At 39.9% G+C, this 24,445-nt stretch overlaps 1 long non-coding RNA gene across 1 annotated transcript in view; it reads left to right on the top strand.

Moving 5' to 3' along the window:
- Positions 1-8,935: 8,935 nt before the first annotated feature.
- LOC113063591 (uncharacterized) overlaps positions 8,936-24,445 on the top strand; it is a 33,684-nt gene continuing 18,174 nt past the window's right edge. The window contains exon 1 of the long non-coding RNA XR_003278752.1: positions 8,936-9,158. This is a non-coding gene — a long non-coding RNA (uncharacterized LOC113063591). The remainder of the gene's footprint in view (positions 9,159-24,445) is intronic.

Raw genomic sequence — 24,445 nt, 5'->3', positions numbered from 1 at the left:
TGGATTAATGGGGGAATAAGCAGCGCTGCTCAGAACAAGTTGCAAAAAATAAAAAATAAAATAAACACATACATAGGCTTTTTGTGAGTGGCTGTTTGTTTGCTGTTTGACAATATCAATTTGTGTCGATAAAGTATAATAGTGCATATAGTCCCCCCCCCCCCAAGTAGGCTACCCCAAAGGTTACGGTATAGTTCGAACACTGTCTAGAACCATATGTTCTTTATTAGAAACACACAGAATAGGGCCAGACTGAGCATTGGCACTAGTGACTATGCTTCGGTGGGAAAGGGGTTTGTAAAGCCAACTATGTCCAGTATAGAATTCTTCAGGCATCAGATGGGTAAAACAGTTTTGGCAGCCATGATTTAAGTAAGGGTCAGGCTCTCTGATTGGCTTCTGTGATCTTATGGCTGCTGTGTAACTGGCAGAGGTAGACTTATGGGCACACTGGCGTGACACTAATATGTCTTGTGGCTGTTGACATTCCTGTCCGAATTTATTGCTGTCATCAAGGTCACACTCCCTCCCTCCCTCCCTCTCTCTCTCTCTCTCTCTCTCTGGCTGTATAAGCCTTAGTACACAAGAGTGATGACCACTAGTCCGGCTCAGAGAACAGGGCAGATTCTCTGGTTGTCAAAGCCCTAAAGCATTTTATATTGAGCCTTACACAAGACACACACACACACACACACACACACACTCACACAGTGCCTGCTTTTTTTACTTTAACCAATATACAAGGGCCTGTAATGAATTAAAATAGAGTTGTTCTGTCCGCAGAAATTGCAATCTGAAATGTATTTTACTGGATGCATATTTTGTGAGCGGTGAGCACTTCGACACAGAAACGTTACCTCCAACCAACAGCTTGAGTTTGGGGAGTTGTATTGAATACTGAAAAAAAAATAAAAAATACAATTGGGAAATATTATCACAATTTAAAATAACTCTTCTATTTGAATGTATTTTACTCCAGTCTTCTGTATCACATGATTATTTAGAGATTTGGTATTTTTGATCAAATACATACAGACTTGGTCATCATGAGAGTCTAGAAACATTAAGAAGTGGAAACATTATATAAACTGTATTATATTTTATTACATTTTTGTTTCATTATTTAGTCATCCAATTAAAGGTGTGAATGTGTATATGTGGCTCTGTGAGCAGGTGTTGTTCATAAATGATCATCTGTTTCTGTAGTCTTTTTTTCCCTCTCTCTCTCTCTCTCTTAATGGAGGTGGCAGATTTTATCTAATTAAAATCAGGCCAGATTAGATTAACAACAATCAGTGACCTCAGTGAATTAAAAAATCTATATAGTATGAGAGAGGGGGAGAAATGTGAGGAGGGTGTTGAAGCGTAATGACGTCATTAGAATATAGCCCCATCGATCCTCAATCCTGCTCCGAACTGTCAGTTTACTGCTCAGATGTGACGTTTTACAGGGCATGCACGTGCACTTATGGATATAGGATGTAAAAAAGAAGTGATGCAAATCAAATCCTCTCTTCCTTGAATATGGAAGAGTCATGCTCTTTCTCAGAACTTTGAACTGGATTAGCACTATCTCACCGAATGACAGACACTCTCCTTGTGGAACAGACATTGGATTCAGCCACGTGATCTATTATTTTTTAGTTTGTGTCATTTATTTTCTTATTTGATAGTTCCACTTACAACTTGATTAATCCTGACGCTAGTCATTTTGTCTGTGTCTACTAGTGGATGGATTAGAGTTTTGCAGTCAGATTATGTTTGTTTGCTAAATTCATGTTGTGCTGTGGTGCTTATGTGGGCATCAAAGGATCAAATCTAGCCTGATCCCCCTCTCATTTCAATAGTTTCTTGAGTTTTTGAAAAGCAAAAAAAAAAAAAAAAAAAAAAAAAAACACATTTTTTAAAGAAGACTCTAATTCTCACCAAGGCTGCATATATTAGATAAAAATAAATAAAACATTTTATTGTGAATACTACAATTTCAAATAGTTGTTTTCCATAATAATATATTTTAAAATGTGATTAATTCCTGTAGAGGCAAAGGTGATTGACCAGATCTGGTGATTGCTGATGAAATGATCTCCACTAACCTCCTGAACAGACAAGCTCCTTGCAACTTTTAAGAAATATCTGAAAAGACATCTCTTCCACGAGCTCTTGGCTGAATCCTGTTCATGTGCTCTCTCTTAATGCACTGTTTCTCACTTTCTTCTCTGTTGCCGTCTTTTCCTCTTTGAACAATCTGTATTTCAGCACTTCTTTTGTATTTCTCATTTTTAAGTCGCTTTGTACGATGTTGTGGATGTAAAAATAAAAGCAAAATAGGATCAGGGCTGTCATGCTCAAAGTATCAGACATATCAGAAAAGTGGTCCATATGACTTATGCACTATATTCCAAGTCTTCTGAAAAGATATAGTTTTCATTTTTGGGTGAAGTATTCTATTAAGGAAAGAAGCAGTTATGTTTCAGTAGACAGAAAGAGTGTGTTCAAGCATGTGTGAAGTGTGACAGTCTGTCTGTGTGTGTGTGTGTGTGTGTGTGTGTGCGTGTGTGTGTGTGTGAGAGAGAGATAGAGAGAGAGAGAGAGAGAGAGAGAGAGAGAGAGAGAGCGTGCTCCAGTCAGTTCTGTGCACTCCAAGGGCCCATTTCTTCAGTCTGGTGAACAGCCTCGGATCAAAAATGCTCTCTACCTCTCTTTTTTTTTTCTTCTTCATCCCAACAGAGCACCACAAGCTTTTTTCAATTATTATCAGCTTAACGGGTGATCTTGAAACTAATCAATAATGGTTGAAGAAAACTTTTCACAGTAAATAATAGTTTATTTTCACCACCCCCTTCCCCCCTTTAGTAACTAGAGGTGTTTTTATTTTCTCATTCATGTTTTCTATTTTAATGCTTTATTTCTTCCTGTAGGTATCACCTCTGAAAGGCCTTATCTATCACAACTACCCTGACTCCTCTAGCCTGTATTTAACCACCTCATAATTCACTCTGCCTAATTCTGCACACGTGAGAGACATGTAACGCCTCTGCTGTTAATAAACTGAGATTTAATGGCATTTAATGAGATTAAAAGCTTGATAAATCAATTAAATTCCAATTAAATGCTAATGGCTTTCCACAATCATGCCGTTTAATATATCCTTATTGTTAAAGGGTAGGTGATTGATATAATCCAGGCTAAATCTACAATTTTACCCTTGGTTATATTCTATCAAGTAAAATATAAGGATAATTGTATGAATGGCCCTATTGTATTAAATAAAGTATTTTGATGAAGGTAATATAATAGTGTGCCAAAGAGGAGAGTGAACAAGAAAAAGCATTTGGCTGATTTGGGTTTATATAGTTTGCACAGACCTTTTAAGTGACTTTTTAAGTTTGATTATTTACGGGGTACATGTAGTGAGGAAGCTTTTTTATTGTTTAAAGGGGTCATTAAAAGGGGTCATTAAATGTTTCCTGTGGTGCGTTTATTATCTTTGAAGGTTTTTTTTTTTTTATTTTTTTTTTATTTTTTTAATCCATCTAATAATTTAGTTATAAGCTATAATTTTTCACCTTGAATTTACCCCATACCCCCTCCCTAATTTATAGCTCCTTTATGGCAGCCAACATACTCAGAAATTATAAAGAGAGCTTTTTTCAGGGTTTCCTTTTTTTCTCTCGCAATTTCAGAAGAAGGGGATCTCCCTCCCACACGATTCCGCCTTCATGATGACATTTGTCCCCTGCCCTTCCGGAGGTCTATGCACATCACCGAGGAGGACTGTCTTTCTAAAGGTTTTTATTGTTTATATAGGTAAGCGAAAAAAGATCAGTTTAAGCACATAATGGACTGCTGTGTTGCCTATGGCGTTACATGTGTGCCTAAATCGTGTTTGGGCAAAGAAAAAATGATTCCGTGCTCAATAAATGTATTCACTTGTTTGCTATTTTCCATATTAACGTGCAGAAATAACCCTTCTCACGCAGTTTATCAGGTGCTCTCTCACAAACTTATGTCAAGTCCCTCCCTCTCTCTCTCAACTTCTTAATTCTGTGCGCGCTAAACTCTTGACACACGCTCGCTCAACTTACAACAGTGTTACAAGTGTGCAACAAAATCAACCAATCAGGAAATTAAAGGTCAATTGTGATTGGCTTTTGGTCTCCAATCAAATCGCTAGTAGAACCAACGCCCGCCTGGTCCGTGTACATCTTGATCATTTCATTTCATTTCCGCTATTTGTTAATTTCTGTTCGAAATATAATGCAATGTGCTTGCAAAATATAGTTCTCTGTGCTCAAAACTTATTATTACTCGCTCAGGATTGAGGCACACATATATAACGCCATAGTTGCCCAAGACTCTTATTTATAAATGTTCTTATGAATTGTTTGGTGAAAAATTATTTTGTAAAAAGTGCTGTGAAGATTAAGTACTACGTATGAGTGAATATCATTCTAGTTAGTGGTTCAGGACACCTGGAATTGTTTGTGGAACTGTCACGCATTCTTGGCAGAGATGCAATAAAAAAAAAAAAAATTTGCACTGACAACAAATTTGCAGACCACGTGGGAGTCAAGCTAACATAAACGTCAAGGGAAAAAGCATTGTATATGCATATAAACAGTTTAAATCCAATGGTAGGTCAACCACAAAGCTGCAGTGTATCATCCCTCCTCTGCACAAGCAAATGAGGGAGGATGAGATGGAGAAGAGGAGGTGGAGGAACAGACAGAGTGAAGATGGAAGGGAGGGTGAGGGATATAAATTTAATATTCTGTTGTCATCATAAAATGGCGCTGTGGCTTTAGTGTGTCAGAATTGAGCGCTGAGGCGCAGATTTACTCCAGATGTCAAAAGAAACGGCTCTTCATATTTCAGTTGGTGTCACGCAGCACTCCGGCTTGATAAGTGATCTATGGCTCTCATAGCTGCTGGGGGATGCTCATGTCACTCTTCAACTTCCTGTTTTGACCATTTTTGTTTTATTACTCCTCAAGAGGAGGAGTTTTTTAGCGCATTTTCCTTTTGCTTTTGTAATTTCTTCGTCTATTTCTCACATGGACATGTAGGGATCTGAGCAGGTTTAATTCCAACACTTCCTTTTTTGTGACTTGTTTCCTTCCTAATTAATTATATTCAGTCATTATTTGTTCTCTCTTCTTGTTTTATGCGGCACAATTCACAGCTTATGATCTGTGCAGGTTAAGCATTTAATCTTGAATCACACGCGTACACGCACACACACACAACACACAGACTCACTCACAGGATCCTCAGTGTTTTCCCATGGACACTCACCTGCAGGTCATTTTTTAAAGTGTAAGATGTCAAAATATGGTATTGACTCCCATTGTTCTTTTCTCCCTTGAGGGAAGCTGGTTGGTGGGAATGGGTGTAGTTGTGTGTGTGTGTTGGAGTGTGAAAGATCATTAGTGGTTCTTGCTAAAGAAAACATCAATATTACTATTGCTCATATTGTCTTCAAACCACCAAACTCTAAGGATACATTTTGGACACATAACTTATCCCACACTGCTCCAAAGACATGAATAGTACATTAAATTGTGTGCAATTGCTTTCTAATAGTTTTCCCCATGTAGATGTTAAAACAAGTCAGAAATCGTATACGTTTTATTTATTCATGTGAATTTTGAGAAACCACATAAAAAAGCTGCTTAGAAAGCCAAGACATAAATTAAAAGTTGTCAGGCTAATGTGGCAGTAAATTGTGCGATGGCAAGCACTCCTCAGATTTTCTTCAGAAAATATAAAATCTAGTTTTATCTGGCTATTATGTAATGTATGAATGCTAGCTATGATGGAGATGTTTTTTCATGGTTGTTTGTGTGCTAGTGTTTGGTTCATGAGTATGATACTCATTAAGGTGCATGTTACACATCATGACTTTTAAAATGAAAAAAAGCTCAAAACTCTCTCTCTCTCTCTCGCCCTCACTTTCACACTGGGGTAATGATGCTTATCTCTCGCAGACTGTGTCATCAATAATCTCTTTCCTGAATGTTTATGTGTGCATGCATGTGTATAAGGAGCACTCTCCCATTTGGCATTCACGCTCTACCAACTTCCTTCATGAAATACATCATCTGAGATTATCTAATTTCCAAACTAACACTCTGGGAATGCAGGATTATGTCACATCATCTGGAAACAGATTTTAATGTTTAGTGTTCAGAAAAACGAGTTTCAGCCCAAAACTGTACGCAAAACCATTCTGGTAATGTAACTTCTATTCAAATTTACATGAATCCTGCAAATTTCAATATCATCTGGATTCAGCAGAGTAAATGGCAGAAATATATAAAAATGACTAAGATGGAGTTTCATGGTTTTCAGGTCAGTTCAATTCAAACAGCTTTATTGGCATGACAAAATACATTTTTAGCATTAAGATAACAAAAAAAATATATATATACATTCTTATAACAGCATAACATTTTTGGAGCATTATGGAAATATATATATATATATATCAAGTTTTGTTCAGGATAACCAACTAAAACCAACAAATAAACAACATAGTAGTGCAACATGCTCATTTTAGTCACGATTAGTATGCATGAAGAGAGGTGTTAAACACGAGTGAGTTCACAAGTAGGTGTGTGTGTGCGTACAGTACATGTGTGTGTGGCAGGTTGTCAGGTCTAGTGGCATATGGTGTGTGTGCACCCAGGTGATGTCAAAGCACTGTGCCACACTCCAACTCTCAGCCCCATCTGATGACCATCTGTACCCCTTCTTCAAAGAATCTCTGTCTCTTCCCCCACCAGACAAATTAATTATTAACTTTCTCGTTCAGTTGACATCCGAGCGATTTGTTTCATTCTTCCATTCCGAGCTGGAGATTTAAAAAAAAAAGAAAAGAAAAAGAAAACTCTGCTGCGTTCCATTGTTCACCAACAATCCCCTTCTGGCATCAAATTATAACTGTGTCAATGGTGTAGTGCTTTTTTATTGATGACTTCAAAGTTGTGTGTTTTTCAAGGGTCTGATTTGTCATCATTAAGTGCCCAATCACATGTGATGTTAGAGGTCATACATTAAGTGCCCATTAAGGCTGCACTGACAAAAATCATAATTGTTGATTATTCCCTTAAAATGTTAATTTATCACAAATAACAATGAATTCTGTTTATATCATTGTTTGAAGCAACCGCATGCCATATTTTTAGATGAAAATAAGCTGAAAGCACTTTAACTAAAAATATTTTATTGCTTTTCTATAACATTAAGCCTCAAATGTGAACTGTAAACTGGATTGATTTATTCTAAAAAAAGAAAAGAAAAAAAAGATCAGGTGATCAATCACATGGTAATGGGTGCTTTTTAAGGTTAACATGAGAATGCCTTCAAAACCTATTTCTCAGAAGTGCTTCAAAGACTCAAAGGGATGAGGTTCGACACATGTTAAATATCCACCCTTTCATCTTCAAAATATATGAACACATATTCATATTTTTGAGAAACAAAGGTCTCTCTGATATATTTACACTTTAAAGGCTGCTTGACTCCTCTTTGCTCTTGATGTGTGGCAGAACATTGGCAATGAGTGTGATCTCTTTGAGATACCATCCTATCAGGGGCGTTTTATCTGAGGACATATGCGAGGCTCCTATGTGAGTCTCCTCAAAAATTACAATGAGAAAATAACTGACAGAGAGATAATAGAGAAATAAAACTAAACAAATATGAAATTATATAAATGACTGCTTTCCACAGTTTTATCTCTGAAGTAATAATGTTCTACAAAAGGGTAGACAAATGTTAGTCAAATGTCATTGTCATGGAGGGAAATGGCAAAATACATGAGACAAGTTCAGTATTGCTATTTATATTTGGTGCAAACAGTATTTAAAATTGCTGCTGCCATATTACAATATTGGATGGCTGTTGGTAGTCTGAAGTTTAATGTAAAATGTCTTAAACATCAAATGAACATCATATCAGCTAGAACATGAAAAATGCAAACAGAGTGAGGACAGCAGCCCACTTCACTTCAGAAGTCGACCAAACACCACCACTGGACCAAATGTGTAAACGATGCTAGAATAAACCGTATTTGTCAACCCAAGCATGTAAACCAAGCATGTAAACCGCTTGGCTCGCTAAATCAATGAACTGTTATCAAAAACATACGGTTACTTTTTCTTCTATAAAGGTTTGTGGAGAATTATGTGCTGGCATTGAAGTCACATCAGTAACAGGTTTCCTCAGGCAAAGATCTGGTTTGAAATGCACGGCTGCTTGTGCACACAAAGATCACGCACTTTATCCTTTGACAGAATGTTTTAGCAAGTCAATATTTATTATTCAATCTCCTGACAATAAAGCATCATAAACAATGATGCAAGCTTTCTGAAACTGCCCTGACAGGGAAGACAAAAGAAGCGTGAAGACGAAGAGAACTTAATGAGGAAAGAAAGAGAGGAATTTGCGCGCTCCGTCGGGAGGAAGAGCTTAAGTACTTTCTGACGGCAAGCCTGTCTCTCTGACATCAAACGATTTGTTTTATCCGTTTCATATTCTGCTCCTCAAACCGCCGGCCACACGCTGCTTTGATGATGAAACGCTGAGGACACTGATACAACGGGTCGGTGCGTATGTGTGTCTGTCTGATCTGGGATGTTCGAGTGTGTAGATACAATAACAAAGTTCACGGTGCCAGACAAAGGCTGCCATCATTGCCACAACAGCACCTGTGCTGTTTAGAGAGAGAACGAGTGATGGAAGGATGTGGGGGTGAGAGCAACAGATTGAGTGAAAGTGAGAGAGTCACCGACATTTTAGTTTGTTCTCCTGCCAACTCTCTCTCCCTCAAGCAAACTCGTTCAATACAAAAGAACAGTGGGGGGGGGGGGGGGGATGCTCAAAACAATACGGGGAAAAAAAGCATGGGGGAGGGGGTGGAAAAGCAAGGAAATGTGCTAAAAGCCTCTCCTGGGTCAGCAGGATGCAGCCTAAAAATAAACAAATAGCACTTATTGGCCTAGCAAAAGAGGAGACATGTCGCTCAGTCTTTGAGGACTGCCTGAAATGGCCTCTTAAGAACTGGGAAAGAAACAAGAGTGAAACGGCAGCATGCCGAGTCTACAGAGACAGCTCTTCGGCTGGGGATGTTGGTCTGTAAAAGGAGACAAAAAGAGGTGAGACACCTGTTTCTGAGACAGATTGTGTCTGTTGAGAACATACAGGGTTATAGGTAGGCCTATGTCTGCGCACCATCTGCTGTAAGCGGCGATCAAACACATTCAAAGACTTGTACACCTAATTATACATATTTAACACTTATGCCATATTGGCGTCAAGTGAAGTCTGTCATTTGGGAGTCAAATAAGCAGATTTTATTCAGAAGCTTAGGGTACAGGTCGGACGATACACAGGAAAGTAGTACTGTTAATATGACATTGTTGTAACCAGACACGTTGTGATTAAAGGGGTGGACACACTGCACTTTACATTCTGTTCACTTCCATTCATACGCATGCGAATGCGTCAGACCGATAATTTTGCATTTCACTGCGTTCCAAAGTTCAAGTTCGGTGAACTCTTGACCTGCAAATTCACATCACGTGAAGAAGTGGGATCAGTAGAAGATCGATACATCACTGCGTGACCACTCTGTACAGAAATTCAAAAATTGAGGAAGCGCTAATTTTAGCCATAGTGTAGCATCCTATTTTATGTAATGCATCTTTAAAAGATTATAAAAATTTAATAAAAATGCATGGTTTGCAGTGTCAATGGAAACAGGAACAGATGGTACATTTGAATGCGGATATATTTTATAATTTAAATTGCTTAATGTGTATATATTTACATAGAGAGACAGAGAGTACAATATAATAAGATATTTTGACTCTGTCACAAAAGACACTGTACACGCACATTAGAATCCATGATGTTATAACTGAGGGGAAAGCTTGGTGCCTGACGTTATATCCTGCTCCCGCCCATATTTGCAGCAGCGTCCGAAAAATGTTTGCACATTGAAAGTCTTGTACGGCCCCTTAAGTGATAACACAGTCTGTTTCAGGGAAACTCAGTTCGCTTGGCAGCAATATTAACAACTCTTCCAGGAAACTTTTTTGTCCATCCAAGACAAAGTCTGTGCTTAAATGGGCAAATGAAATTTCAAAAACTGCTTGCCACATTCAAATTTGAATAATGTTATTTCAAATCTGACATTAACCACACATAAATGTTGTTTCTTTCACTCAAAAAAATATAAAAAATAATATTTCAGATGGGTCCAGCTTTTACTGCCAGCTGCACTGACGACGTGAAGATTTTTTTTTACCAATTGCCTATTTATTCTGAAATATAATGTGTTGCAAAAAATATTCATAGTAATATGAGGGCTGTCTTGATTCATCTAAACTCTTTGGTGATAAGGACATTTGTTTTGCTGTTGTTGTTTTTTTAATCAGAGTTTTGTCCTAACCAGTTGCAATACTACATTTTGTTGGCATCTCATCATGCAGCTGACATAAAAATCTCATTATATCGAAATACTGTTTAGGTTTTTAAATTAGATATTGGATGACATATTCAAGTTCCATAAAGAGAACCAAAAAAATAAATAAATAATGTAATGTTCTTAAGTTAAGAGTGTGAGAGAGCACCTACAGAGAGAACTATTCTGACTGATCTATTCTGTTTTGTGATTGTGTTATGTCCATGGACAGTATAAAAACATGGACGTAGTGTTTGTGACGTCACCCACATTTTTGAAGCTCAAGGTGGGCAGAACGGGCCGTCACCATCTTGGCAGTGCATCACTCCAGGATAATCGAAAATGGGCAAAGAGGCTGGAGCTGGTTGCTAAAACCATACAGCAGCAGCAGCAATCCACCTCTCACTCAAGTGGCCATGCCCTTAATTATGCAGAACTTTAAGGCTTAATATAATTTCAACTGAAGAGTTGTCACACACACACACACGCTTGTTCTTCTATAAAGTTGGGCATTCTATCATGGGGAGTCTAGGGGACTGACTCCCTTTTGGAGCCAGACTCTAGCGGCCAGTCAATGAATTGCAGTTTTAGTCACTTCCATGTTGGTTTCAGGAGAGAAAGTTGCAGCTTGGTTATGTCATGCCCCCTTATCACATTTGGTATGGAACAACACCATGCCTAGCATCATGCCTGCTTAGGACACTGTTAATTTAATCACTTGTTGCTCCTCTAAAACAGTTTTTTTTTTTCACTTATGTCACAGAGGCCAGCAATGCTACTGAACAATGTTCATCATTAGCTTTCATGCATCATTTTAGCAAATTTATATTCAGTTTGCATCCATAGTGTCCTGATGTACTTTTTGGGGGGGCCTATACATTAAAATCATCATAAAACATTGGTTGTTTGATCTTAAGACCATTCTAGGAAAGTTTAGGATTTCATGTTGATAGATGGTGTCACGGTCTTACGCTGCCTGAAGGAATACGGAGTCGAGGATAAACGGAATAAGGTTTTTAATATATACAACACAGGGGATATCCAACATGGAGCACAGAGGTAGACACACGTAAGTAGCAAGTGGTCACAAGTGAGCACAAGTGAGAAGACCAGACAAAACAGAACTGAAGGACAAGGCTTATGTACAACAGATAATTGGGGAAACACAGGTGGATGGAATCATTAAATTAACAGGGACATGGAACACATGAGGAAGATAATAGACACACCTGGGAACTAATCAAACTAGACACGGAAGACAGAAACTGGGTCACGGGCAAAAACACTTTAAATGAGTCCAGGTGTGTGACAGTACTCCCCCCTCCCGGTAGGTGCGTCCTCGCACCGTAGAAACAACAGAGGGAGGCGTGGGTGGGAACTTGGGAGGAGGTTCCGGTGGAGGACGGACTCCCAGGAGGGGGCCAGCAGACAGGGACCACAGAGGGAGGAGGCAGGGAGGAGACAGGAGCAGGAGGAGCCAGATGGTCCACCAGAGACCAGCCAGGACGGAGATCCAAGGTGGAGTCGACAGCGGGAGGAGCCATGGTGAAGGAAGGGTCGACGACACCAGGGGGCCGACAGGCGGAGACTGCACCGATGGGTGAGGAGCCCAAGATGGAGCAGCACAGCCGCAGAGCCAGGGGGACGTCGAGGTTCCGGAGGGCCTAGGTGGAGCAGAAGGCTCAGGCGACCAAGGCGGAGGCAGGGTCCTGGCAGACCGCTGTGGAGCCGGAGCGACCGAGGATGGAGGTGGAACCGGAGGGAAGGAGGAGCCTGACAGAGCCGGAGGGATGGAGTGACGAGGTGGAACCAGAGGAGTGGAGTCCCGAGGCGGCGGATGGTCGACGACTGACCAAGGTGGAGCCGGAGGGACGAGGGAGCCCGGTGGAGCAGGTGGGATGACAGGCCACGGTGGAGACGAGGGAGCTAAGAGCCAAGGCGGAGCCGCTGGGTCGAAGGACCGAGGAGGAGTCCAGGGCTCGGAGGCTGGAGGCGGAGACAGGGCCTTAACACGCCAAGGCGGAGCTGGAGACTGGCAGTCCAGCGGCGAACCACCGCGCCCCGATGGCGCGGACTGAGGGTGAGCTGCGGGACTGACTGGCACCAGCAGGGATGACGAGGAACTGGCTGGTCTAGGAGGAGGAGAGAGGAGAAGGATGGGAGGAAGGACAGGAGGATCAGGACTGGACGGAACCAGCGAAAGAGGAGTAGAGGGACCAGCAGGTTTGGGAGGAGGCGGGAGAGGGAGGCTGGGAGGGAATACAGGAGACACAGAAGATTCAGGGCTGGGCGGAACCAGCGGAGACACAGAAGATTCATGGCTGGGCAGAACCAGCGGAGACACCGAAGATTCAGAGCTGGGCGGAACCAGCGGAGACACAGAAGATTCAGAGCTGGGCGGAACCAGCGGAGAAACAGAAGATTCAGAGCTGGGCGGAACCAGCGGAGAAACAGAAAATTCAGAGCTGGGCGGAACCAGCGGAGAAACAGAAAACTCAGGGCTGGGCGTAACCAGCGGAGAAACAGAAAACTCAGGGCTGGGCGGAACCAGCGGAGACACAGAAGATTCAAGGCTGGGCGTAACCAGCGGAGAAACAGAAAACTCAGGGCTGGGCGTAACCAGCGGAGAAACAGGAAATTCAGGGCTGGGCGTAACCAGCGGAGACACAGAAGATTCAAGGCTGGGCGTAACCAGCGGAGAAACAGAAAACTCGGGGCTGGGCGTAACCAGCGGAGAAACAGAAAACTCAGGGCTGGGCGTAACCAGCGGAGAAACAGAAAACTCAGGGCTGGGCGCAACCAGCAGAGAAACAGAAAACTCAGGGCTGGGCGCAACCAGCGGAGAAACAGAAAACTCAGGGCTGGGCGGAACCAGCAGAAATGGAGCAGAGGAAATGACTGGAGGAGGTAGGAGTGGGAGACTGAGAGGTTACACAGGGGAATCAGGGCTGGACGGAACCAGCGGGGAAACAGGAAAATTAGGGATTACCTCCATAGACCAGTCCATCAGATCCAGAGCTTGCTCCATATGACCTTCAGAGACTGTATATAGCTCACCCTCAGTCGCAGGAGTGTGGGCAGGGCTTTCCTCCACGCCCTCGATCTCCACGAGGACTCCCACGATGCACGGTGTTGCCGGCTCACACACCTGGTCAGTCGCGCTCTCGAGATCCGGCTCGGGCTCTGCGGCTGCGGTGGGCTCTGGCTCCGTGTAGCGGGGTGGTGGCTGGCTGGTCTCTGGGTCGGGAGTGGGGCTGGCGAGGTCCTCTATGGGGCAGATGTTGAAAGATGAGCCATTTCTCGCCAGAGTCCACTCCACGAATGCGGCGAAATCCTCTCGAGGACCATCTTCGGACGACAACGCTCTGCATTTGGAGTTCAGGCTGGTGTTGTAGAAGGTGCAGAGCGCGTTGTCCGGGTAGCTGGTGGCATAAGCTAATAGAATAAACTGTCTGGTATGGTCCTCGAGAGAACGTCCTTCCTGCTTCAGCAGAAGGATGAGGAATTCGGGACGATAGAGGGGATCCATAGAACACTACGAAACAAAAAGACTTTGAAAACACAAAAACAAAACGGAGGGGAAAAACACGCAGTTTTCTATTTTCTTCTTTAGGTCGGGTCTTCTGTCACGGTCTTACGCTGCCTGAAGGAATACGGAGTCGAGGATAAACGGAATAAGGTTTTTAATATATACAACACAGGGGATATCCAACATGGAGCACAGAGGTAGACACACGTAAGTAGCAAGTGAGCACAAGTGAGAAGACCCGACAAAACAGAACTGAAGGACAAGGCTTATGTACAACAGATAATTGGGGAAACACAGGTGGATGGAATCATTAAATTAACAGGGACATGGAACACATGAGGAAGATAATAGACACACCTGGGAACTAATCAAACTAGACACGGAAGACAGAAACTGGGTCACGGGCAAAAACACTTTAAATGAGTCCAGGTGTGTGACAGATGGTCCCAGTATTTATTTGTATTCTTTTTAAAATACTATGTACGTAAAATTCATTCCAAACTGGGGATGTTAATTTGTCAAATTATTTAATCCGTGATTAACCCTTAACCAACCAATTGTGGTCATGTTGTCAAGGCTTGTGGATGGTTGATGGCATACCATTACTAAAGCTTATTGTGATATTGCACAATTTTCTTTGGACTGTGTCATCTTTCATGGATTAATTAATCCCACAAGAAAAATGTGTTAGCTGTATCCTTCATATTTTTCCGTCTCTCTAAAGATCAAGAGGATGTCTTGTGAGCACAGCCTCTAAGCCATTTGTCGAGGAGGAATCCTTACCGACGCCAATGTGTCGTACCGGTGTCACCACGCTCTCCTTTCCCACTCATGGCAGTCTATCACAGATGAATTAGAACTATACCTTCAGTTCTTCCCAATACATTGCCACCCCATCTCTCACTGGGACCACTCTTAAATTCTGTGAACAAATTATCCTTGTATGTGCAGATTTAAACGCTGACAGTCAAGCCATCCTTTAGCCTTCCCAACCCCTTCAAATGTAATCTCTACTGCCGGTGAACCATTCAAACTCCATGACTGATGCGCTGTCAGGAGCGAGCGAGCGAGAGCATCTGCTAGGCAGTCTTTCGGCTACATATTTCCTGCCTGGACACATCATGCATTTTTTTCTCACGACTGAAGTATCAATGCAGCAACCATCATAAATGTGCCATGCTGGTTTTTGATTGATTTATAAGCCAATTGTGGCACTAGTTATAGGTTAGAGAAGAGAGGAATTCTCACCTGCCTCTGACACTAAAATAGTACAAATAATGTTTCATTTGTCACCTCGCTTGCCATAAAAATCTGTGTTCTTGATGGAGAGTGTGGGTGTGTCATTTCTGTGCTTTATGGTTTTTAGGAGCGAGTCATTTTAAGAACCACAAGGTGTGTGTTAGACTTTGAAAATATGGATGAGGAAAGGAGCACTCTACATGTAAAGCTTGCTGTTAGCATTGTGCAACTGGGAGCGCATGATTATCATAGCATGATCCGTGAGCACTTACCAACATCAGTCATTTTTTTTGAAAGATTTGCCTCACATTTCAGTACAAAGGCCTCAACAAAAGGATCTTTCTGGCTTTTAACATCTCAAAAGTGTTCTTTGAGGTTATAAACCTTAACATTTTCTCGCCTGTCTTTTTTTTTTTTTTTTTTTTTTTTTAAGTGAAATACTTTCATTTACCATTTCTTGTAGTTAATGATGAACATTCAGAGGAATTGGGGGAGAAACAAAAAATGAGAAGCTCTGTAAGTGGAACACTTCTCCCGTTATTTCTTTGTGAGCAGTCCCGTCTTCCATATGAATGAGCCTGCCTTCGTTAGCCACCTGAGCATCTGCTCTAGACACTCAGGTCTGCTGAATTAATCAACCTTTAGTTCTCCTGAGTGAACGCGCTCGAGTGTGTGCGTGAGTGAATGGGAATGCAAATGTCTCCTATTATTCACAGCTTTGTGAGACAACTGAGTTTGCAGCAATGTTAATTATTGAAGGACTTGGGGAGATAGAGTCTTGGATGGAAGTGGGAGTAGAGGAGGGAAACAGAGTTCTTTCATAATGAATTGAAATGTATTTAGGGTCATCAGCGATAGAAAAGGAAGCTTGCAATTTGCATGAGGTCAAAAAGGCTTTTTTTTTTTCTTTTTTTCACATTATAAAAACTGCTTGTTGATCAAGCTGTTAATTTTTTTTCAGGCCTTGATACAAATTGCAGGGGAGTAAGTTAGAAAGCATGTTTTTAATCTTTCATCACTTTGAAAAGGGACCTTTATGATTTCTGCACTCTTCGTTTGAAAAGAGGAAGATGTAAACAGATCGGTGATGTCGCTGGGTATGGATTGATCAAATATATGAGGTGGACTGGTGTATCACTCTCTCTCTCTCTCTCTTGCTCATACTTCAGACTTGAGGAGCTAATGTGTGTGATCAGATTGAAGTGTTATCCGGTTCTGTCACAGGCTCCAGAAATGCTCTCCATGGCTCTTTGATCAGAAAGCTCTTGGTCTTGTAATTCTGTGCTATTAGAGTGGTTGAAGGCTAGTGTAACATCCTTATTAAACTACATACCGCTCTTCATAAAACAACTCAAAACAGCCAGCCGGTTGGACAATGATGCAATAGGGTTGTGTTTCAGTGAGAACTGATTCAGCTTAAGGGCTTTTTAGTGACTAGCCCATGTTGTTTGTTGCATAGCAGAAATACAATATTCTCACAGGCCGAGTGTTTGAGTCAAGTACGTTTAAATTCTCTCAAATTTAATACTAATGCTGATAAAACATTAGTTTTTGCTTGCAGTGTACCTTTTTATTGCATGTAATGTTTCTTACTGTAGATTGTGTGAAACAGTACGTGTTGCAGGAAAGAGTGTATATGCACCCAATGTATAATAATTATTAGATTTGAAGTGGTCATTATTTGATGTGCAGTGGGGTATGAGAATCCCTAGGCCAGGGAGGGACATTTCTGGTACTGTTAGCTCTCTGTTCTACTGAATTTAGATCCAGATCAAACCCGACTCAAAACGTCGAACAGTGTTCGATGCAGTTCAAATCCAGTTTTGATTGTAAATACTCATTTGAAGCATAACGATTAACGTGTATCTTGAATTTTACATTTTATATCTAAATACATGAAGGAATGGTGTACTGTTAATGCCCGGGTTTTGTAGCAGTGTCTTGATGACTTAGATTGTTTCTTTGTGATGCTGATACTGTATAAATTGCCCTGTGGATATATATATATATATATATATATATATATATATATATATATATATATATATATATATATATATATATATGTTCTGTGAACAGATGAAAGCAATATTAAAGGTCAGGTTTTTCGTGTTTTTTTGAAGCTTTGATTGTGTTTATACTGTGCAATATAACATGTGTTCATGTTTCTCGTGTAAAAAAACAACAGTATTTTTCACACAATTCTTTTATCTGTATACCGCTGTTTTTACTGTCATAAAAACGGGCTGATGACTTCCTTGTTCTAAAAAGTCTCTTCTTCAGAAATACGTAACGAGTTCTGATTGTGCCAGCGGTTCCTGTGTTGTGATTTGACACCAGCTTAGCGCGCGTTGGCCTCCTGGAAACGAAATTGGGCTAGTTTTGGAGTAGTTCTGAGAAGCAAGTGGGCAGGATTTGTTTTGAAAACCTGGCAATCCTGATCTGTACGCATGTGCTGGAAATGTACTTCTAATCACAGGAGCGTTTTTACTGACGAGATGCGCATGAAAATCGCATTTGATTTTTTGCACAGCCCTACCATCTAGTTAACAAAGCTAAAAAGTGTTGCCCTTTGTGTAATAAATTACAGAAACTGTTAAACACACCAACTTAAATAATAAAATACACCATAAACAACTCCTCCTCCAGACAAAGAGAGGGAACTGCTCCATCTTTCAAGAATAATCTTTGTGTGAATCCGGCATTAAACTGATTGAGATTGAGGAAGCTGTCCTCAGCTAAATGTGCTGCACATAGTTTTAGATGTGGATTATAATTTTCGGGAACCAAGTTAAACATAAATTGTAACCATTGATTTCTAGGTACAGAATACCTGGGAAGGCCAAACAAAGGTGATTGGACTTCGAGATGAAAATAACAGCGTTTTGACGACATGGCGACAAACACAAACGCACCTCTTCCTCTTCTCTGTTGGAGCGCAACAAGACCATGCCCTCTTTTTTGTGTATTGCCGTGGGCGGAGGTTAGTCAAAAAAATGGTTCTAGTGACATGTCAGATTATTGCAGGAAGTAGAGGGATGTAGTACAAACTGGTCGTTCGATGTAGGTCGAATTCTGTTAAATAAAATATCTTGCTTGGCATTGAACTTTGAGGTTTAGAATTTTACAGATATTATTATACTCTAACAACAACATTACACACTAACTAAAGTTTAAAACATGGGATCACGAAGAGCGGGACCTTTAAGATGTTTGGAAAAACTCACAACACTTTTCCCCTAAACTGTAAATTGTGGTAGAGGGGCCATCAAAGTGTGTTGCTTCTTAATAAATTCCCAAGTTTATCAGGACATTTTTCAGAAAAATGGAAATTCATATGTCTGATGGTTGAGGATCAACAGAAGTTGATTTACTATTGTGTTGTAATGCAAAGCATGGGAGTACAGTAAATCATCAACAGAAGAAAATATGCCTTCTTGAGTGGCTCAATCAGAGTCCCGAGTTCAGCTCGATTGAAAATGATTCACACCCAAAATCCCAATAATACTGCTTAACTGAAACTTTTCTGTATAGGAATGGGGAAAAATGTATATTGACAGTTGTGTAGGTCTCATCCGCAATTACAGGGAAAGATTGGTGGAGGTTATTGCTGAAAAAGAGGGTCAATTATTAAATCAAAGAGTTCCCATATTTTTTTCTTCTCTGAACTGCAAACATTTACATGTGTCTTCAATGAAGGCATGAAAGCATTATTTATCTAAGAAGACTGATTGTTTGTTTCTGCCAAATTTTATGATGAAGTTATGTGGAAATCCAGATAAAGGCGTCACATACTCTTTACTTGACATGGTTCTTTGCAGAGTTCTGAGTTGAAAATTTCAGACTAGGGTAAAGAATATACATGCATAACAATGCCTGGCATACATCAGAGCACCACTTGACCTTTCATTGGTCATAATCAGGTGTCCGTTAATCCCTTTCTCAAAGCCAAAGGCCCATAGACTATCTCATACAGCGAATTAGCATAAACCAGGCCTCTTCACTCTTGTCTAAAACAGGACATTCTTACAAGCATTTAAATGTTAATTAAAGCTAATCAGCATATGATTAATCCGCCCAATCTCACAGAGCAGAACTTTTTTCGACAGACAAGAACTTTGGCCAATGAATAGTGAATTTTGGTGCTGCGTGAGGTCTGGATGATTTTGGGTTCAGAAGTCAAGGGCTTCCCTGTCACTTAACCTCTCACATTAACATAGTCTTTCACCCCAAAATCTCTCCTTTTAGACAGAGGCCTCTAGTGCTAATCCTAATTTCCCTGGAGGACTGAGGACTCTTTTGTCTGCCCATTCCCACCTGTCCCCAATGTACCAAAGTCCTAAGGGGCACACTTCACTGGAGGTCTTGCTTAATATGCAAGTTTGAATGGAACAGCCTTGAAATTACTAATTATAAAAAAAAAAAAAAAAAAAAAAAACCTTGGGAACCAGTGAAATGATGACTAATCCTTACAATAAACAGTGTGTGGAGACTTTTGTCTTTGTGTTCACAATTTATCGTTTGCAAACACAATTAGATTTTTGTCCTGAAGATCACAATTGCTTGCACATTCAGTTGGTATTTTTCCACAGCATTCAATAATTTAAGGATTGTAAAAACAGGCCAAATGCAATTGTGATGTTAAACCATTTGACCTACCCCTCTCAGTCCTTTTATAAGCATCACTGCCAGATGTTGCCCCACAATGCTTTTCTCGCTTATCACTCCATTAACCAGTATCCCGCCATAACCTTGTGGATCTTTGATTGGTTTTCCAATCAGACATATTTCTCGGTTTTAAAATGTGTTTACAACATTTATCAGTTATTTAACGAGAGTTTAATTTCAGTAAACTTGACACAGCTGTATTGAGTATGAATTAATGAGAGCAGCTTTGCAATAGAGCATGGAAAAGATGGAATCAGCAGGTCATTCATACTCATTATCGTTTTATATCGATGTCAGTCTGTTTTCTGCCAATGTGAAATGGATCAATCCAATGGGGCCAAGGCCCTTGAAGATTTAGGCTATAGTATTGCTTGGTTCTGCCAATGGAGTGCTTTTGGCACCAGCATTCATGCCAATAGCATATAATCTATGGGCTATCTGTGAAAGCGTTGGAGCGTGGACCACAGGGACTACAATTTCTAGTTTGATTTAGAAAGCTGCTATTCAAACCTTGCACTGGAGGGTCTTTGAACTGTTTTGCAAGAGAAAACAGTACAAAATACTTTTTGACAAAGCACATGTCCATTATACTGACAATGTCTGTGTAGACTGCACTTGACTCTTCTAAGATTTGACATTGGTAAAATACGGTGTTCATAGTCATGTCTTACAGTTAAAAGAACCGGTGGCCTTTATTCCATTTTATTTCTGATTTGAGATAAAAAAAAAGTGACATTCAGCCAAGTATGGAGACCCATACTCAGAATTTGTGCTCTGCATTTAACCCATCCAAAGTGCACACACAGCAGTGAACACACACACACGGAGCAGTGGGCAGCCATCTATGCTGCGGCACCTGGGGAGCAGTTGAGGGTTCAGTGCCTTGCTCAAGGTCACCTAAGTCATGGTATTACCAGTCTGAGACTCGAACCCACAACCCTAGGTTTAGGAGTCAAACTCTCCAACCACTAGGCCACGACTTCCCCAGATATATGCCAATCGACAATACTTACTTGAAATTGTATAGATATGTTAATTAGTAATAATTATCATGCATAGTTGTATTTTTTATTTTAATATATTTAGGCTGTCGAAGTTAATGCTGCAACTGGTATAATTTAAAAATGTTTTTTTACAGCAGTTTTCATTTTACATAGTAGCAGTTAAAATATTTCTTGTAAATCTTAACTTATAACAAGCTATTTGTCACTGCCAGGACATTAACGTTTTTATAGAAAGTATTTTATAGTTTGTTATAGAAAAACAAGTTATGCTCAGAAGAGGTGGGCCAGAGCGTGGATCAGTTATATATAGATAAGTGAGTGTGAGCCTAACCGCGCTGAAGCGCTGATCTTCTGATACATCCTGCATGACTGCGTGAATATTTATGAGTGGCAAAATCGATAGATGTGTAAAGCCATATATTGTGAGAGGGCCGTGTGTTACCATGTGTCATGCTTTCTGGTCTCTGTTTCCCTGAGTCTCAACTAGTGGTCTTCATGGAGTCCTTTCTTTCCGTCACCCAGTTTCTTCATCTTCCGAGTTCCTGTTCCTGTTTATTTTGTTTGTTTGTTTGTTTGTTTGGATGGAATTTTGGTTTTGACCCCTGCTTGTTCATTTCTCTTTGGATTACCTAATAAACCCATACTGCGATTGGATCTATCATCTCCTGCGTTTCACTGGGTCTCCGATCATCACACCATGTCCCATACGACTCAGAATAATGAAGCACAAAGTTAACAAAACAAAGCAAAACAAATTCCTGGAATTGTTAACCGCATGACTAAAATATACCTGGTGTACTTGCTGATTTTGTCTGTGTGAGGTAGTGGTGAATCTATGCAGTGCACTGTGGAATATGATTGTTACACATTGTTCTCTAATCCTGCGGCAGATGAGTGAGATTACAGCAGACCCCTCAGTTTGTGTGATGGAGAGCATTCCATACTTCTATTTTGTCAGGATGACCTTTTGGCACCTGCTTGACAAGATTGCCTCTTAATAGAATGTCCCTCTGATTACTCTCGCATAGGAGGGGAAACGTAAGTCTATAAAGAGACAGTGGGTGGGTAAGAGTGGTTGAGGTCTTGAAAAATCAAGATTGAAGGAGAAAAAACTTCATATGGTTTAAAAGGGTTCGTAAGAGAGCTGGTTGAAGGACTGTGGGTTGCAGCAACGAATGAGCACTCTTGCTTTCATGTTTTTTTCTTTCTTTCTTTCTTGCCTGTAAGCATTTTCTATTTAAACTTTCCATTTATTTTTCTGTCCATTTTCAACAATTGAAGGCATCAAGGCTGATCCAAAATGTAGACAGCATAATTATAATGCCTCCTAGTCTCAGCCAAATTCTTAAGTTAATTGAACGTGTCCTAATGAAGGCAGTCCAACAATACATTGTGATAAGGTTGGTGAAAAATAAATCCTATATGGTGCCACTATAAATTTAAATAGTTTCATTTTATTTTTAATTGAACTTATTTTTGTTGTTTGACTTATTTTTCTTGTTAACTTTTTTTTCATTCATTACATTTAAATCAATCTAATTAACATCTCTCAAGTGCAATTTAGTTGTTAGATGTACTTTGTAACTGTTAGCTTTGAGTTATATTATTGAAGGAGATGTGTCTAGCAGCATTTTGTCATTTCTTTGTAAGATTTTTTTTTTTTTTTTTTTTTTTTTTTTTTATGGAGTGTTGTGTTTGTCACTCCACTGTCGTCTCTTTTAAATGCTGAGGGTTTTGAACCTCTGACACTTGTTTCTCCAAGCCCTTCAATTTACCCTGATCTTTCTTGACCCCTGCTTCTTTCCTTTTCTGTTTTCCCTCTCTCCCCCTTCCTTTTTTCCTCCTCTCTCTTGCTTTCTTTCTCTCAAGGGCACTGTTTCTATCTGTGTCCTCCCCTGAACAAATCTGCTTTAAAAATACCCTTTACAGCTTGTCTTTCTCTTCCTTCTTATAAACTTGCGTCCCCATGACAATTCTCCTCTAGTCTCTCACCTTGAGTTCATATCCTTTTCTCCTCCCCATCCCTCTCAACTTCAGAAAAAAAAAAATAATAATAATAACAATGAATAAATAAATCTTCAGAGACAAGCAATTTTCTTATTTTAAAAATGTTGAAAATGCTTTTGATGTTGCAGCTCACTGATACGTCACTCTCAGCTGGGCTATGTCTCAGCTGTGAAAATACCTTTTATGCATGTGGCTAACAAAACAACCGCTTTTCAGTATCATATAGTTTGAAACAGAAATAATCATTACATGTTTTGTGTTTGGAGGTATCCTGGGTGTTGTGAATGTTGTGTACTTTTTGGAGGAGAGGAGCTTTTTCACAATTTGATGGTAATTTTCAGAAGTGGTCTGAACTAAATGTAGCAAGCAGGAGGGATAAGTAGTACTGGAACAGTTTGTTTGTCTTTTCCATTATTATTATTATTATTATTATTATAGTCTGACATCTTATAACCCAAAAGATGAATTTCTGAATAATCTGCTGGCTACTCTTTTCATTATAAAGAAGGCATCTTCAAAAACCAAAGCCATTTAATAGCTTTGTTTGATGAATAGACCAAAATAGAGCTGAAATACATTGCAGCAAGATCGAGTAAGACAAGTGGTTCCCATTTGTGCATGAACCATTCAGACCGTTTCTGAGAACTGGATACATGGGAAAAGATTAAACTGCAAGAACAATCTAATAATGAATCAGACATCATGACTAAAGGATAAAGGATATTCTTAACCCTTGTGGGTTGTTGGGGACGTTTTCGTCCACTAGGGGGTAAAGTTGAGTCTTATTTTGGCCACAACTTTCTCTGTGTTTGAGCTAATGGAATGATTTTTGGTGACAAATCTTATTTTGACCCATATTTTGGGAAAATGCTTTGAAATTTTTCAAAAACTCAACGGTTCACTGTGGGCAAATTAACTACCCTTTCGGGATGTTCGTGGATGAAAACATCCACTAAATTAAACTGCTGTAAAAATGTATCAGATAAATATTTTTTTTTTCAATTTTCTTTTTGCATAAATCTATTAATCAACCTCAGTCCTGATCAAAACTACCTTTTTTTTTTTTTTTAATCCAAGATTTTAACTTTTTAATTACCAAATTCATAAATTATGTCACTGATTTGAAAAAAAAAAAAAACACACAAAATTACATATTTTCAATATAAAAAGTGATTGTGGACTGGATATTTTTTTACCTTTTATCACAGTCTTGGGCATGTCAAAGATTAGTAACAAGATTGGCTTTGATGCATTGTTAGTTTTTGTGCAGCATTAGATTTACATTTTTTACTCCCTAATTTGTTGTTGGTGGCTGTTTTTGCCCCATTGACTTCCATTATAACAACATTTTTTGATTGCAAAGCCATGACACCATATAGTCAGGCATTCTTGATTGTTTGTGGTTTTCCCTTTTGGGAAGAGGTAAAAAAAAAAATATTTTTACAGTTGATCATTAGGTGGGACCATTAACCCTTTAAATAGGCCTGTGCAAAAATAAAAGGCTTGGTTTCTGGCTTTTATATGGAGTTA

The sequence above is a fragment of the Carassius auratus genome, chromosome 1 (assembly GCF_003368295.1).
Source record: "Carassius auratus strain Wakin chromosome 1, ASM336829v1, whole genome shotgun sequence".
NCBI classification, from domain to species: Eukaryota; Metazoa; Chordata; class Actinopteri; order Cypriniformes; family Cyprinidae; genus Carassius; species Carassius auratus.
Note: the sequence above shows the minus strand (reverse complement) of the source record. Positions and strands in the feature narration are given on the sequence as shown.